At 39.3% G+C, this 16,937-nt stretch overlaps 1 long non-coding RNA gene across 1 annotated transcript in view; it reads left to right on the forward strand.

Moving 5' to 3' along the window:
* LOC139085036 (uncharacterized) overlaps window positions 1–4,072 on the forward strand; it is a 29,254-nt gene extending 25,182 nt beyond the window's left edge. The window contains exon 3 of the long non-coding RNA XR_011543017.1: window positions 197–4,072. This is a non-coding gene — a long non-coding RNA (uncharacterized lncRNA). The remainder of the gene's footprint in view (window positions 1–196) is intronic.
* Window positions 4,073–16,937: the final 12,865 nt, after the last annotated feature.

The raw sequence follows: 16,937 nt of genomic DNA on the forward strand, positions 1-16,937 counted from the left end.
TCCTTATTAGGTGGTATGTAGTTGAATGAGAAGAGCAGGGACAGAGTGGTGCCCAGTCATGGAAGTAAGGAAGGCAATTTATCAGTTTGCTGAGATTTGACCCAGAGGCATTATGTGGTATAGAGGCCGAGGATTTGAGGATTGAAGTGTGAAACTCTCTCTTCGTCTTGTTGATTTCACACTTCCTTTCTTCCAGTTACACCTGCAAAAGAAGTAACATACGGAACCCTGTGAATTAGGCTGACTTCATCCTGGAATCACAGCGGGGCTTAAGGTCCCAGACCGCCAGCAGTATGGAGAATGGAGCCAGTAGAGGTGATTTCTCCATTTTTGCCTCTTCGTGAGCCTCACCAGCCCAGGCATGATGCTCTTTTCCACCTCCTAGGACTTCCCACTCTGACACAGGTCACCCAGTGGCAGAACCTACTCCTCCACACATCCATCAGGGGCTCTGTCAACAGCCCCTGAAGCAGGTGCAGACCTGGAAGACTCCGTTTCGTGGTCTGGCACTTCGGCTCCACACTCATTTTCTACCTTGCTGCTGCAGCTACTGTTCTCCCTTGTGCTCTCTGAAACCACTGCTGACAGATCCTGAGTGGCCCCTGGCAAATAGGTATTCTCATTAGTGTAATGTGTCAGTTAAGAGAACCCAGTTACACTAATTTTCCTCTTTGGGGATATTGTGGGACATCAGTTATTATTTCCTGATTGTTCTAATTCAGTAGTTTAGTCTATTGCAAGGGATTACATCAAAGAATGTTTGTCTTCCCAAAAGCATTATTGCCATTTTTGATCTACAAAAAGTATTCTATATTAATTTGGTTTTGATCTAAAAAAGGTATTCTATATTAAACTGGGAGAGTAAAGAATAAATGCTCATAGATAAATTCTGATTATTTCCTCTCTTCTTATGGAATGTTTTTATAAAAACCTCCAGCCTGAAAATTCTTTTCCTGCAGCTCTTTGTCTGACCTATGTTGTCAGAATTTGGTGTATGCTATTCAAACCTGTTCCCACTTTAATCTCTAGGGCATTGAGAATATAACCTAAAGAAGATATAATCCTAAAAAATTAAACTATAGCTTTTAGGAGGTAAAACCACCATGAAAAATTAAAATCTACTTCAGTGCACGTAAAATAGTTAGAAGAGACTTCCCAAGGCTCATACTTCAAGGACAAATGATAGGAAAACTAATAGCTATGTTCAAGGTTGCAGGTATCTTCTCCATCCTCACAATGGACTGTAGATACCAGGTTTAGAATGCTACTGAAACCTATTACAATCAATAATAATAATCATAAAAAAGCATGTCCCTATAACTCCATGGAACTACTTTCCATAAATTTTTACTTAATGGAATTGAACTGAAAGTGGTTCTAGGTATTCATAGCGCTCTTGTTGCCATGTGGGGACACAGCACAAGAAGCTCCCTTAATTATCAAACCTCAAGGTCAAGGAGAAGAGAAAGACTGCCTTTTTGTTTCCTCCTGTCCTGAAATGTGGCAGTGTGCTAAGTGGCCACACTGAAGGAAGGCAAGAAACAAAGACATAAACAGCAAACATCGTCCCCAGGAAAAGCAGGCAGAACATGCAATGGAACAAATATATCATATATACCGCATCTTCTTTATTCATTCTTCCGTTAATGGACACTTTGGTTGTGTCCGAGTCTTGACTCTTGTGAATAATGCTGCAGCGAACATAGGGGTACAGATATCTTTTCAAATCAGAGGCTAAATGGGGGGGAGAGCAAAAGGAGTAATGGGCACATGTGTATAGTGACAGATGGCAACTAGACTTCTGGTGGTGAATACAATGTTGTCTATACAGAAGTCGAAATATAATGATGTAACCTGAAATTTATATAATTTTATAAACCAATTTTACCTGAAAAAAAAATAGGAGAACAAATATATAATGTATCCAAAGGAAACGGAAAAAGCACTTTCCCCTTGTTATAAATAAACAGAATAAAATCGCCAGCAGAAGAAAAGTGTGCACACAATGGAAGGCCTTCTGTACTGTGTGATTCATTATCCCTGTATTTTTGCAGTGATACACTTCTCTTTGATTCCGTATGCCAGGCTACTGGTACCTAATTAAAAATAAGACTGTGTAAAAAGAAAGGTGAAAACAAACATTAAGCGAAATGATCAAATTTCTCTGAAGGAAGTTGAGGGGCACCAACGATTGCTTTAAATCACCACCTCAGACCTTGTAGAGATTATGCCTTTAAGCTTCCATTTCCTTTTCTACCTCACAAATTGATTTGAGAAACAATGAACTGCTGTTTGTAAAGCACTTATATCCTTAAATAATGATTGTAATCGGAAGGCAGATGATGGTCAAAGGAAGAAGTATTCTTTTCAGAGCTGGACCGGTTTTATCCAGTGACATCATCTCTGGACGTCTCCCGTTGCCTGGGCCGGCATGATATTCTAATACCTGCACCTCATCTCTTGGGAAGCAGCGAAGAGTTGTCCACAGCAACCCTCAGACACTGAGTACTTGATTTCCCTATGAGATCGAAGCTGCCACTCTCAGCTTTCTCTTGGGAGATAAAATCAAGAGTCGTTTGTGCATCCTCATACCAAAAATTAAAAATGAGTTAACTCTGTCACTCCACCTGGAAGAGAAAACTCATGGCATTCAGTCTGCCCTGGCATAGGATGTTGAAAAGATAAAACCTGTCTGGCTCCTTGGTTATCAAAAAGAAAAAAAGAGACAAATTGCAACTAACCCCAGAGTGTCGGAAGTCTCAAAAGTGCCAGGTTGTTTATATTTTCTGCAACACTCTTAATACTAAATTAGAAAAGATACTAAATAGCATTGGAACTGACAGAGTGTAGAAAGTGATATCAACAAAACTGCTCAGAAATAGAAGGAAGTCTTAGCTTTAAACGTCAAGTCCAAATTGATCTGTAGACAGAGGAAGACTCCCTCCTGGAAAAAAAAAAATTGCAGCCAAATGCCCATCAGTAGAGACAAAAGATGAGCTTGGCAAACTGATTATAGCACCAGTGAAGCTGTTTGATAAACCACAGGACAGAAACGAAACTCTCTGTTAAAAGAGCAGTCTGAGGCTCTCCACTCAACCTGCCAACTGCAGCGAACACGAACATCTCTTAACAAGAAATGTGCAGGGGGTGGAAAAATGAAGGAATGATTCACTGAATGAGACAGAAAGCTCCAGATCAGTCAAAGGCATTGCCTGAAATGCCTGGAGTTGGTTATATGCCAAAGCCCAATGATGCAGCAAAAACATCTGCAATCAGCGGCTCAGAAGAGATCAACATTTAGCACTGGGTTGCTCGTGTTAAATCAACATTTACCACTAGCATTAAAATTTAGCTAACTATTCATTTACAATCCTAGACACATGGGGCAGAGCAAGACGGAAGGGGCTGAGCTAAATGCCATTCATGGGATCGATGAGTGCTGAATAGCAGGACAACCATTTCTTCCTGCTTGGCTCAAAACTTCCTTGCAGATTAAGCCTTGTTCAGAGCATTTGGGACTTTGCATGGGATCAGGATGTGTAGGCTTATACACTTAGCTCTAAATGAGTCCGAGTCTGCTGGTCTTGACAAATTTTACTCCAAGCTATTGAGAGAATTTGGCCAGAAGTCATATATGCTCAAATATTCAAAAGGAGATAGTGCTGCTTTGAAAAGAGAGAGGTTTGTGGCAACCATGGAGATGCTCCAGCTGATATCTCCCATCAAGAGAACCTCCTGCAGAGGACCAGCAGCCTCCAGCTGCTGCACTTCTGAGTGCTCTGTTTCGCATGCTGAGGCCGTGCTTCCCCCTGCTGCTCCCATCAATGACTGAGTTCAGGCACATATGGCTGATCTGGGACTCCTCTAAGAGGCTGTCTTTGTTTGGGGACTTCCTATCAGCTTGGTGAGACTATCTCAGAATTGCCCTTCCTACTCAATTCTTCAATTCCCTTCTCCTCTCACAGGTGCCACAACCACGACAGTCTAAAGGCTCTTTTCTCCTACTCTTGCTCCCTCTGTCTTTATCCTTTGTGGCATTTTCCCCAATAAATTGCCTGTGTGTCTAACCTTTCCTGGTGACTGCTTCTTTGAGGACTTGAACTAGCCTGAGCTTGTATCTACAAAACGGAGAGGGCCACCAGTCTTTGATCCTACAAGCTACAGATTGTACCTATGGAAGGGATGAGAGTGATTTATCCAAATGCTTGTTTAGAGTTACAAAAGCATAGCATGGATTTTCTAACTGTAAGTCATGGAGGATTTAAATGATTTTCTTTTTCAACAGGGTTCCTGGAGTGACACATGGGGAAAAATACAGAACATAATTTGATTTTCCCATGGCATCTGGCAATGTCTCACATATGACTACATTTGGTCTGTGAATGTTAGTGAGCACTGTGACTAACTGTGACTGAGCCCACCAAAGGACACTTCAGAGAGTGTCTGTGAAGGATGCATGGGAGGGGGCATCAGGGAAGATGGAGAAGGCTGGGCAAAGACCCAGTGGACTACAAGCTGCCATCCCCTGGGAAACTTTCAGAACATTCACTATGCACCAGACAGTGTATAAGACACATTGCATGCGATATGTATATCAACACATAAAACCAAAATGTCATCCTTCAGATACGCTCGGGAAAGAGATGCTTTCCCCTTGTTAAGGATGAGGAAGCCAAAGCATGGGCAGTTTGTTTAACTTGACAAAGGATACACCGTTGGTTAAGAGCCAGGATCTAAACCCAAGTCTATCACCTTCCAGCCCTGTGCTAACCACAACCCCTGCCTCCTGTCTTTGGGGAAGGATTTCAAGTTCAGTTTAGCTAGACTTCAATATGCACCGTGAGCAGTGGTGGGAGACAAGGGTCCTCTCTGTACAATGCGAGGTCACAGTTTGCAAAAAGACCTGCAGTCCTCTTTTACGTGTAACCAGTGTCATCTGCAAGGTCATCCATGAGAATGCAGGAGAATGTGCTGTGAGTCTCTGCCTGCTCTCCAAGCACTAACACAGATACCTCATTGATGGAGTCGTATCTGGACATTGGGGCTAGCAGGACAAGGTTCCACATGGAGAGGGGGAGGGTTAGGTCAGGCGAAGAGATTCCTCCGTCCCCCTAATGCCACATCGTAGCAGACATATCACGTGCTCTTTTCACAACAACTTGGACCACTTTTTATTTTAGTTTTAACCATGGTAGACAGTTCCAATGAAGCTCAGCCTGCTTTTGTGCTACCAGCATCCCAACTAATCAAGCACTTTGCATCTTTTGTTATTCTCTTGAAAGATCTTATCCAACTTAGTGGGATCCCATTTCAGCCTATGCTCATATGCAGCCTAAAAGTGCAGAAAATTTAGCAGCTTCATCAGGGGAAGGGAGCCATTTGATAATTCTGGGGGCATTCTCTCTGCCGCTTAGCAGACACAGTAGAATTGAGCTGCTGTTGATTATAGAAGCATCCTAGAAAACGTGCCCTTATAATGGCTTTTCGTCTTTCCCTACCTCAATTTCTCTGCTTCCTCCTTCTCCTGTGGTCATCTCTCAAAAAATAGCTGCACTCTCACCCTTGTCACAGGCTTTCCTACTAGGGGAACTTAAACTAAGACACTTGGTACACGAAGTGGTTCTAGAAAGTACTCAGGATGGGATTCTGGAACTGGTCTATCACAGATCATCACTCCATTTCTGATTATTAGAGGGGGCAATAGTCTCTGGAGTCCCTAGCATCACAATTACTAAATCATGTGAGAGGTGATTGGGGTGGACAGAAGAGCAGGGTGAGTACTGGGTGATGCCACAGCTCCAGCACTTGAACAGTGTGGGTCAATGGTAAATAGGGAGGTTGTGGAGTTGGCTGACTTTTCCTAACTGCCTAAGAAGCCTTGAACAAAAAAGAGAATATAGGCTCAGGTTAGTCAACTATCTACCCAGGTCATGCTGTGACATCCAGAAGGACTCACGGCAATGCTTAAATATCTCCTGCTGCCATAGGGCAAAATGTGCTAAAAATGCAGCCTGGATTAAATTATAAGGATGGGCACTCGGTGGAGACTGAATGTGTAATCTTGAGATGTATCCTCTGCTAAAGCAGGGCACTCATAGGAAGTAATGCACCTGGAGGCCTGGGATGGGGACTGTTAGACATCTGCATCAAACAAGTGTATGAGTAGAATTGCCTCACTCCCCATCACTTCCGGCAACACCCCTGCAGAATGTGTGCTATAGAGACCTCAGGCCCCACTGGATCAGAGGTCCAGGGGAAAAGAATACCAAAAAAAAAAAAAACATTGCACCAAGGGACAGTTTCCCCTGAAGCTGGAGCTCTGATTAGTTGTTTTGGACTCCATATTTCGGCATAAAAAGGAGTTATTGCATTTTTGAGTGTAGATTCTGATAACCATCAGGAACTAAGAGAGGAGTATGGCTGCAACTTGGGGATCCCCTGGGGTGCTTTGGTGCTCCTATGCCTGATGATCACAGAACAGACAATTGTAACAAGCATTGCACAAAAAGGGCAAGGCAATCAAGAACACAGGGCCTCTGAGATGAAGGTCTGTGTCACTCTACCAGGTAAGCAATTTAGTTCTGTGGCAGTGCTGGATGAGGGTGAGGGAATTCTAGAAGGTGTGGTTACAGAGGGAGATGATAAATTCCAACTGTGGTCCTGATACCAGTTGCAGCTGGCAGGACTATAGCTTGTTCTCCTAAACCTGCCTGCGTAAAGCTTTTTGATGGAAACTGCAGTCAGTCCCCATCTTGAAAATGTAGTGACAGGATGGATTTAGTGAGGGACATAACACAGTCTGAAGAGTACGATAGGCTGGACTATAGCAGAGGCCACTTGGCTCATCTCATTTGTATCCTCACCTACAGTGGACAGTGGCATATGGACCATGACTCACCTTGCTGTACCTCAGACAAGCATAGCCTGACTCAATGCATCGTGCTCCAGGGCTTTCTGAGATGCCAACAGAACTTGCTTGGCCTGCTTGTGGGCACAGCCTGAAGCTAATACACTTGGCAGTGACTTTTAACCAATGGGAGATAAGTGTCAGTAGATAAAAGCTTCAGCGTCCTGTGTTTCATGAAGACACTTCTGGGAAGTATTCTGTTCATTTCTCAGAGGTTCTGGATGAATTGCCCAATTGTCTACGGCAGTGGAAACAATAATGCCTACTTATATATATTGGCTTTCCCTCCTTCTGTGTCTTTCTGTCTCCCTCCCTTTCTCACTTCTGTTTTCTAAGATCATCTCTCAGACAAATTACCTGCCCTGAAACCCCTTTTCAAGCTCTCCTTTCAGAGGAAACCAAACTAAAGCACACAAAATCTTCATGTTTTCTGCTTTATGGAAAATGCACTCACTCCAGCCAGACGGGTAGCTGGACTGAACATTGGATAAGGAATATTTATTATTTAGAGTCCAAGAGCAATTTGAGTCTGGGGTATATGCCAGATTTCAGATTTCTAGTGCTTTGCAGAATCTTCTTGATAAAAATTGGCAGAGATGCTGAAAACCCACAGTCACAGCCTGACGAGTTATTGCTCCTGGAATTTTCCAGTCACTCAGATAACTTATTTTTAGAGAAAATCCACCCCCAGAGCAAAATTGGAAGCATCGAAGGGAACATCCCTTATAGGCCTATAATTTTTCACCTTTCAGATTCCCTTACTACCCAGTTCAAGCTATCATTAATATTGCTTTGGGGCACTCCAAGTTGTCCCCAGTGAGCAGTCTGCTACTAGCTCTAACTACTTTCTAAGAAACATGAAGTTCAAGCAGTGTCTAAAAGCTTAGATCAATGAGTCATGAAGAAGCTAAATGGGATGACTAGCCTTCACAGAACTCCCAGACCCCGAGTGCAATGCTGACGGATGCTCTCTGCGGCACAGCAGTTAAAATAATACTTAGCACTTAGCAGTTTCCAGTCCCAAATTATTTACTGAAATCTTCTATATTCCATAGCCATGCCTTTGAAACATGTGATATTGCCCTCATTTTTCTAAACAAAGGAAAATAGATTGAAAGAGACTTATTTAGTAATATAGCAGTCAAAAATAAAAAGTTGAAATTCAGTAGTTCCCGAATTCAGGAATATCTCCTTTGTTTGTTCAAGTCTGAAGAATGCAAACCGGACTTGTGTGTCATCCAAGAAGTTATCTTTTTCTACGTGCTATTTTCTTGCCTGTTCCAGAAGCAAATGACGTCAATGAGTTCTTTGAATGGGCGGCTTTGGCTTCAAGCTCTTGAGAGTGAAGGATGTTTTTGTTGCACTCGAAAGGCCATGGAGGTTAAAGAGAACTCAGAAACCATTTGTGAAGACAGTAAAAGAGTATTTACTAATCCTTACTTATTTCGAATAGACAGAAGAGGAGCTTCAGCTTAAAAGGAGTGGATTGACAGGTAGGAACAGGGAGTGGAATTGACATCTTATTGCGTGCCCACAAGTAATCCAAAATTGAGGCAGCATTTTTTTTATTATGCTACTGAGTTGAATAGCTTTCATTTAGAGTGCTCATTGCAGAATGTGAGTAAAAGGAATTCATTTTTTATATATTGCAAAATTTCCTTTGAAATATGGTTAAAATGAATCCATTAATTAAACTATTTTAAATTATCTTTTCACATAGACATAATCCTGAGATTCTGGGCATAGCTATATCCCTGAAAAACTAAAAGTTTTCTCAACAAAGATGAATCCAGTGAAAACTAAAGAGTTTAGAAGAAGAGAATTAGACTAATATAAAGTAGTTCTTATAATGTTTGAAACTAAACACTGACAGTGAAGTGCCATTTTCTGGAAAATCTCTGGAATGCTTATTAAAAATACCAGTTTCTGGACCTCATCCAGGACCACTGAATCAGAATGTCCTAGAGTGGACTCCTGGTCTCTATACTTTTAAACAAGCTCCACTCCCACCTCCCCCTCCACCAGCACATGACTTACCAACTGAGTCTTAGGATGTTTGGAGAAAAAACCCTGCACTTTGTATTAATCTCCGTGTTTGGACGGCAGCAAGTTGCATGAGGTTATTTTTCTCACGTGTCAAGAAGTCTGCTTGCAGGTGCCTGCTGGCTCTGCTCCAGCGGTGCTGTGGTGCCAGGGCCAGTGTCTGCAGATACTCTTGGTCTGTTCCTCATGAGTGTCACCTTATACCAGGAAACACTGCTCAGCTAGAGTTTAAAAGCCCTGTCTTCACTCCTCAGAGAGGGCACCCTAGGGCATGCACATGGTCATCTGGGGATGCCAGTTGGATTAGCGGGGTTCTCTTTGTCTCTTTCTCTCATCTCTCTGTTAAGCTGTCTACCTCTGATTGCATCGTCTGTAGCTTTTAGGCTGTGCTAATAGCTGACTAATAATCACTCTCTTGTTTTCAATAATGCCCTGGGGCATAAATTTCTCCAAGGTCTAACATCCTTGGCAGGGATATTTTTTGAGGTCAGAAGTTGAGTTTTGTTCTGACCCTGAGAAGACTTTTTCTTATCTTTTTCTCTGGTTGTCTCTGGTAAAGTAGCTAGCTTTCAGTTTAGCTTGCTGTTCTCATGGAGCTACCAACCTCCTCTTAATAGTTTTCCACAAAAATCTCCATTGTTTCTGAAAGCCACCTTAGGCTTGCACATATCCACACTCAGTTCCAAATAAAGTCAGTTTCTTTGGGGAAAGATCGAAGTTCTGACCTGCTTCTCTCTCTGAGCAAAATCTCTGAGCCACTGCTCTTTAGCTGGGGGTGGGGCAGTGGCCCCCTTCTTTCAGAGTGACCCTCCCGATTTAGGAGCAGGATGCTGGGTGCAGGCAGCAGACTCAGATCTTCTCAGCTTGGCTTTCTCAGTTTTGAACCTCCACATATGGTGTGAGTGACCTAGGGAGAAGGTGATTACGACCTAGAGTAGAGACTCTGCCTTAAGTAGGGGCTGAGAAAAGAGCCCTAACATCTTAGCTTACTTGAAATTTAGCCTCTGCAAGAAGGAGCTGGGAGATGATGAGAAATTCTGGCTGCCTGTTTGTCCTAGAAAGATATCATATGCCTTGACTAGGAGCTGTGTGGACAAGGATCCCTATTTCCTAACCACATCCCCCTGGGGAGTGGAGCTGCCCTCACGCAGAGTGGGCTGGGCAGAGAAGGAGCAGGTCATGGTCAAGTGACACAGACTCTTTTCTCACCAAGATTTAGTAGATTTTTTTCAGGAAATATTTCTTCATTTCCTGTAAACACTTAGCACACTTTCCAGAGACTTTAATTTTTTTTTTAATTAATATTGGTCAGTTATGGTTGTATTGCTCGGGAACAGGTCTGTGGAGGTCCTCACACTGCCATTCTGGAAGTCATCTCTTTTCTTGATTTTTTAGACCCGTTAATACATTACAGAATTGACATCTTTGTCTGCGATATTAGTTGCAAGTATTTTCCTCCCGTTCGTTATTCGTATTTTTGCACCACTTGTGGTGCATTATTTTGGCATGAAATTTTAAAATGAAATTGTATGTAGATTACTTAATTATTTTCTCATTACTTTAGATTTTGAATCTTCGTTGAAAAAGCATTCTCCACTCCCATGTCATAAAATCATTCACTCTTTTTCCCCTAGTACTTGTATGATTTAATATTTACATTTAGATCTGCAGTCATTTTTAGTTTATCAGAGTGGGTTGTATGGGATATAGTTTCTAAATTACCTTGTTCTAAATTGCTATTTAGGTCTTCCAGATTAATTATTAAAAATTCCATCTTTCTTAAGAACTTAAAATTGCACCTTTGTCATTTAAAATTTTCCACATATATTTTAGTTGTTTTCAGATTCCATTCTGTTTTATTGGTATACCAATCTATTTATTAGCTTATACTCTTTTAATTATAGAGGGTTTATATTATGTTTTTAAGCAGTTAGCATCCTGGAACTCAATTATTCTAATTTTTCAAGGTTTTCTAGACAGTTCTTGTTTATTTTTTAAGTTTATTAATATTAGAATTAGCTCGTGTAGCTTCAGACAACAAAATAAAATTAAACTTGTTGGATTGTGTTACCACATTAAATTTATACATTACCTTGGGAAGTACTGACATCTTTTGATTGAGTTGTTCTATTCAAAAATCATAGAAGTTCTGTCCATTTGACCGAGCCTACTTTCTCTGCTTTTCAGGGGTATTTTAGATTTTTCCTCATGTAGACTTTGCATGCGTCTTATCAAAAATATTTCTGGAAGCCAGCCCAGTGGCATAGAGGTTAAGTTTGTACGCTCTGCTTTGGCAGCCTGGGGTTTGCAGGTTCAGATCCTGGGCATGGACCTATACACTGCTCATCAAGCCGTGCAGTGGTGGCATCCTACATACAAAATAGAGGAAGAGTGGCACAGATGTTAGCTCAGCGACAACCTTCCTCAAGCAAAAAAGAAGAAGATTAGCAAGATGTTGGCTCAGGGCCAATCTTCCTCACCTCCCCCCGACTATATATATATATATATATATATTTCTGGATATTTGTTGCTATTGTTCTTGCTATAATAAGTGGTGTTTTTCTCTTCTAACATATTTTACACATTGTTATTTTTGGTCTATAAAAGGGTCATTGATTTTCGTATTTTAACTTTTATAACCTGCTAAATTACTGATTCTCTTGTTGTTTATATTAATTTTTTCACTGATTGTCTTTAGTTTTCAAAGTATACTATTGTATAATCTAAAAATGAAAATAATTTTTCTTCCTTCCTTTTAATTGTTATGCCCCAAGTTGTTGATTTTCTTTGAAGGATTGGCTAATTTCTCCAATATAATAATAAGTAGTAGTGGATATTACAGTAATTCTGGCCTTGTTCATGAATTTAGTGAGAATGGAAAGATGTTTCCTTATTGATTAAGATGCTGAAGTCAATTTGTCTTCATTTTCCTGAAATAAACCCCACTTACTCAAGATGAATCTTTTATATTGTATTGTTGGATTCTATTTGCTAATGATTTATTTATAACTTTTCATCACTATCTGTAGGTGAGATTAGTTTGCAATTTGGTTGTTTGTGTGTTTTTAATTGCTGTTGCAATCATTTTCAGGTTTGGGGATTACTGTTACATTCCCTTCACGAAATTAATTCAGAAGTTTTCCTTATTTTGTAAGCCTCAGATTCATTTAAAATAGCAATAGCATTATTTGTTCTTTGAAGTTTTGATAGAAGTCCCTGTGAAAACTTATAAGTGAAGTCCTTTTTGAAGGTGTAGCACGTTGATACAGTTTTTTAAATTTCTTCTAAGGACATTCAAATTCGAAGTTTCTCTTCTTCTTGGGGTTGGTTTTGGCAAATTTGATTTTCCTAGAAATTTATCTTTTTCATCTAAGTATTCAAACTAGTTTAGAAAGAATTGTGTAAAGTCTTCTGTTAGGAATTTATTTAAATTTTTATAATTTCAAAAGTTCTTTTCCCTGTCGTTTTTTATTTTGTGTATTTGTGTTTCCTTCCTTTTTACTTGATTATCTTAGCTAGTGGTTTGTCTGTTCAGTTGATTACTTCAAAACACCAGCTTGTTTATTTATATATCAGTTATATTTTCCTATGTTGTAATTTGTTAATTTCTGCTTTTATCTTTAGCATTTTACTCTTTCTGCTTTCTTCATATTTATTTTATTCTTTTCCTTACTCAATGAGTGGATCCCCTCTTCCATTTTTATTATTTGTATTAAGAGCCATGAACATCCTCTGAACATTGTTTTAACTGTATCCTGTAGATTCTCTTTTGTACGGTTTTAATCATTCTAAAATAAATTCTTCAATTTTGATTTGTTTTGTCCCTTTGACGCAAGAGATGTTTAGAAGGAAGTTTTAAAATTCTGGTTGTAGGGACTTTGTACCCTCCCTAAAAATTAACTTCTAATTTAATGATCACAGAATGTTGTTTGGATGAAATTTATTCAAATTTATTCAGAATTTATATCTTCTGACCTCTTTTAATCTACAGATGGCAACAATTCCCACTGATTCTAGCCCTAGGAAATTACACTATCATTGGTAGTTTCCTCACTTCTGTCCACACTTCTATAAGTATTCCTCTATTAAAATATTTCAAATTATCCATTTTGAATTTGCCATCCATTTCATGCAGGGACCCTAACTAACATGATGGCTGGAGACTCATAAGTGAGGGTGAATCTAGTGTGTTAATGGGATGATAAGGAGGTCAGCTGGACTGGAATAAGACGGTATAATTTGAATAAGTGAGAAATAAGGTAGAATACATAGATTGAGGCCTGATCATCAAGGTCACAATATCTAAAACTAGGTTAATCTTAATTCTGCGGAGAAATATAAAGCCACTGGAAACTTTTGAACAGAAAATTGATATTCTTAAAGTAATCCTTGATAAAGATTGGCTGTGGTGTATGCAAGATGGATTGAAGCAGGAAACATGGAGTTCAAATGAGCAATTAAAAGAATGACACATGACATATAAGGTGAGGGAAGCTACATAATAATTATGCAGTGGGAATGACAAGCATAGAAAATTAGATCTTGGAAAATAAGTGGATATAGGACAGGAAAGAATAAGATGAGCCAAAGATGACTTTAAAGTTCGAAGTCTGGGTGCCTGGAAGAATGATGATGTTATTAAAAGATGACATTTGTTGGGAGGACAGACTGATTTGTAAAGGAAAATGATGTTTGAAAATAAGGAATTCACACCCTCACAACACCGCCTCAGGAATTAGCGCTGGTTGGTGGGTTTGATTTCAGCTTTGAAAAATAATTTTTTCTCCCTGTGTTAAACAAAACTCTAAAGTTATTAATCTCCATTGAGAACCAGCAGATAACTCAACGTGCAGAATTTAAAGAGTGTGATTCCAGGGATCATTGGGAAAAGAAGTTCCAATCCCAGGAAGAAGATAAAGAAAGTAATTTCTGTGACTCGAAGCAACATAATAGGTCACAGATAGGTGGTTGGAATCAGGCGAATGTTTCTTGCATTGGATTTGGAAAATGGAAAAACTATCTAAACTGAAAGGAAGACTGATAATGAGAACTTACCTAGCAGAAGTTGTAGTACACAGGGGTAAAGGCAAGGGGGATCATTGTACTAGACAATTTATTTACTTAGATTACCAGGCACACTAAGCCTAATTACTTCAGTGTAATTAGTCAGCCTGGGAAGGAGATGGTGTTTTGATTCAAAGACCACGAAAGTACATGGTGTCTCTTCTGCTCCATTCTTGCCTCTGATTAATGATGACATATTTTGTGCAGTGTATGGGAACCAAGCCAATGTGATCAGACCTTTGAATCTGATGTTGGAGAAACATGGTTTAATAGTAGGATTGGGTTGCCTGAGTGGTTATTGATACTCTTGCTGCAAATGTGAAATCTGGCTTGCGACTTGGGGAGGAGAGAAGATGCAGACAGAGGACATCTTTGACATCAGGTGAGTGAAAGGAAACTGACAAGGGAATACATCCTGGTCTCATACTTGTGAGGAGACCCAGACGTTTTCTTCTTTTTTTGGTCTCATACAGAGCCTAACACAATACTGGATTTAGACAAGATCCTCACTAAATAAATGTTGAATTGAATTGATACTAACCCATAAAGGTGGTCCTATATCCAAAGTAGAATATTATTGCTTGAAAAAGCCAAAAAGTTGTAAGATGCAGAGATCCCCAAAAGGTGTTTAAGTTCTGAAAAATCCAATATGCTTCAGGAAGCATGAAGTGTGATCCGAAAATATGTAGGGGCAAATAAATGTTTTTTAAATAAGGGGAGTGGATATGATAAGACAATATATATATATATAGCTCAACAAATACTGAAGGCCTAAGAAGGCATAGGCAGACTGGAGTTACTATTCTTTATTTTTCAAAGAAATCTCAGTGGTGATGAAGATTAGAGTTAAGAAAAGACTTATCAGAGAAGAGTCAGAAAATCTGTGATTTCTCTAACTTGAAATTAAAACAAGTATAATACAGTAGATCTGCTCACACATACATACTTCATAAGTTTCTTTCATCTCAAAAGATTAACAGTAGATATGAAGGAGACATTTCAATGACTGGTTTAAATTCCATTTAGAATATGTGTAAAGACGATCTTCCAAAGTACATTGCTGAACTATTTCTTCCTTGGATAAGCTTCCCCAGCTGTGTTTCCCAGTGGTCAAAACTTCATGATTCAGTGTGGACAGTGAAATCTTGAGTTCACATTTTTATCATTGAATCATGAGGCTCAGCGGAATTGTTAATAGAGACTCTAAAAGAAACCTAACTGAAAATTTGCCTTCATTTCCAGAATCACTTCTTAGCCTATTAGAAAATACACGTATCTGTGATGCTGGGGTTTTCAGTTGTAAAAGATATCACCGTCTTGATGCTTTGTGATTAGATTTTATTCATTGTCTTTGTCCAGGAGGATTTAAGTAATAGTGCATAGCCAGTTTATTGGGAGTAAGCCTCAGAAAAATTCATAAAAGAATACTCTTTAGAACATATTTACTAATTGTCTGCAATATATCATAAATGGCTGCATTAGTATTCCTAACAATAGGTTTTAGTACTGATATTTTAATTATGGTGGAAAGAATTAATTTTCCCAGAATGTATATTGTATACCTGGAGGTCAGAGGTCACTTTGATTTGTTCTTAATTTTACTGATATAAAAACTGAGGCCTAGATATAAAGACAAGAGCCCAAAGTCACACATCAAGCTAGCTCCCATACTACTCTGAGCAATAAATTCACTCAATAATCAAATACGCAAACTCATTTTTCACAAGATACACATCAAGAAACAATGCCTTTTATTTTTATGTTATCAATAAGAGTAAAAAACATAGCTATATTAAGGTATTTACAAAACTCACAATAAATGTAACAGAGGAATACTTCTCAATATCAATACATTATAGCAGATAACAAGGGAAATTTTAAGTGGACAGGTAGACAGGTATTTATTCAGTTCTTGATGTTTCATTAAATTATTCAAATCACAAAAGCTCTAATAAGTGCTTCCCAGCAGAGATAGAATAAATAAACTAATTGGAGAGGTGTTCATTTAAAAAAGAATACACATTATCTTATTTAAAAGTTTATTGATAAAAATCTAAATTGGTCCTTTTCTTCAGGCTTAGAGAAGAGTAGAAATTCCCTTGGGAAATTTCCCAAGCTTTCCTCAAGGCTGAAGGACTTGGTTTTATATAGATTAATAACATTAGAATTTTATCCTCAAAGAAATGTTTCATAGCCTGATAGATTACGGTATAGTGCAAGTGATTTCTATGAAATGTTACCTTTTACTTGTTTTCAGGATGGCAAAAAGGGACCTGGTGTAATTGTTGTCTCCCTTCCTCAGTGTAGTTTCCATTACTCTCCGGGTTTATCATGAAGAATAATGATGCTTTGATTAAAAAAGGAACATCACCACTGCTGTAGTCAGACCTCGCCAAGGGCAGGCCAGCACATCTTTCTTTTACTCTTTTCCCCATAAACATGACAGAGAGCAATGGTAAAGTACATCAGATTATGACAATTGTGCAAGGACTGCTATATGTCTTCAGTTCCTCATGAAACATTCACAAAACGTTTCTAACCATTGCTGTGCATATACTCATTAATCTTCAGTTTTGCTTCTCTATAAAAACGTAGAAATATGCTAAAAGAGGCAAGGTGTATCAGCCTCTAGGCCCTCAGCCCAGAGTTACTCACCCACTAGCGTGATTCTAAGATCTAAATAGAAGGGCAACAGAAGAAATTGAATATATTCTATATTTTCATCTTACATTCTTCCACGCTCACTATCACTGCCCTGGTTCAGTTTCTCATCACGCCTAAGCTGACTTGCTGCAATGGTCTTCCATCTGATTTGCCTGCTTCTTATGTCTTGCTTCTGAATCCATTCTTTATGTATTCCAGATAGTGATTCAGATTTACACTCTGCTCTCTCATTGCCCAGGGTTTCCAAGCCTTTTGGATT

Source organism: Equus przewalskii, chromosome 8 (genome assembly GCF_037783145.1).
Source record: "Equus przewalskii isolate Varuska chromosome 8, EquPr2, whole genome shotgun sequence".
Classification (NCBI taxonomy): Eukaryota; Metazoa; Chordata; class Mammalia; order Perissodactyla; family Equidae; genus Equus; species Equus przewalskii.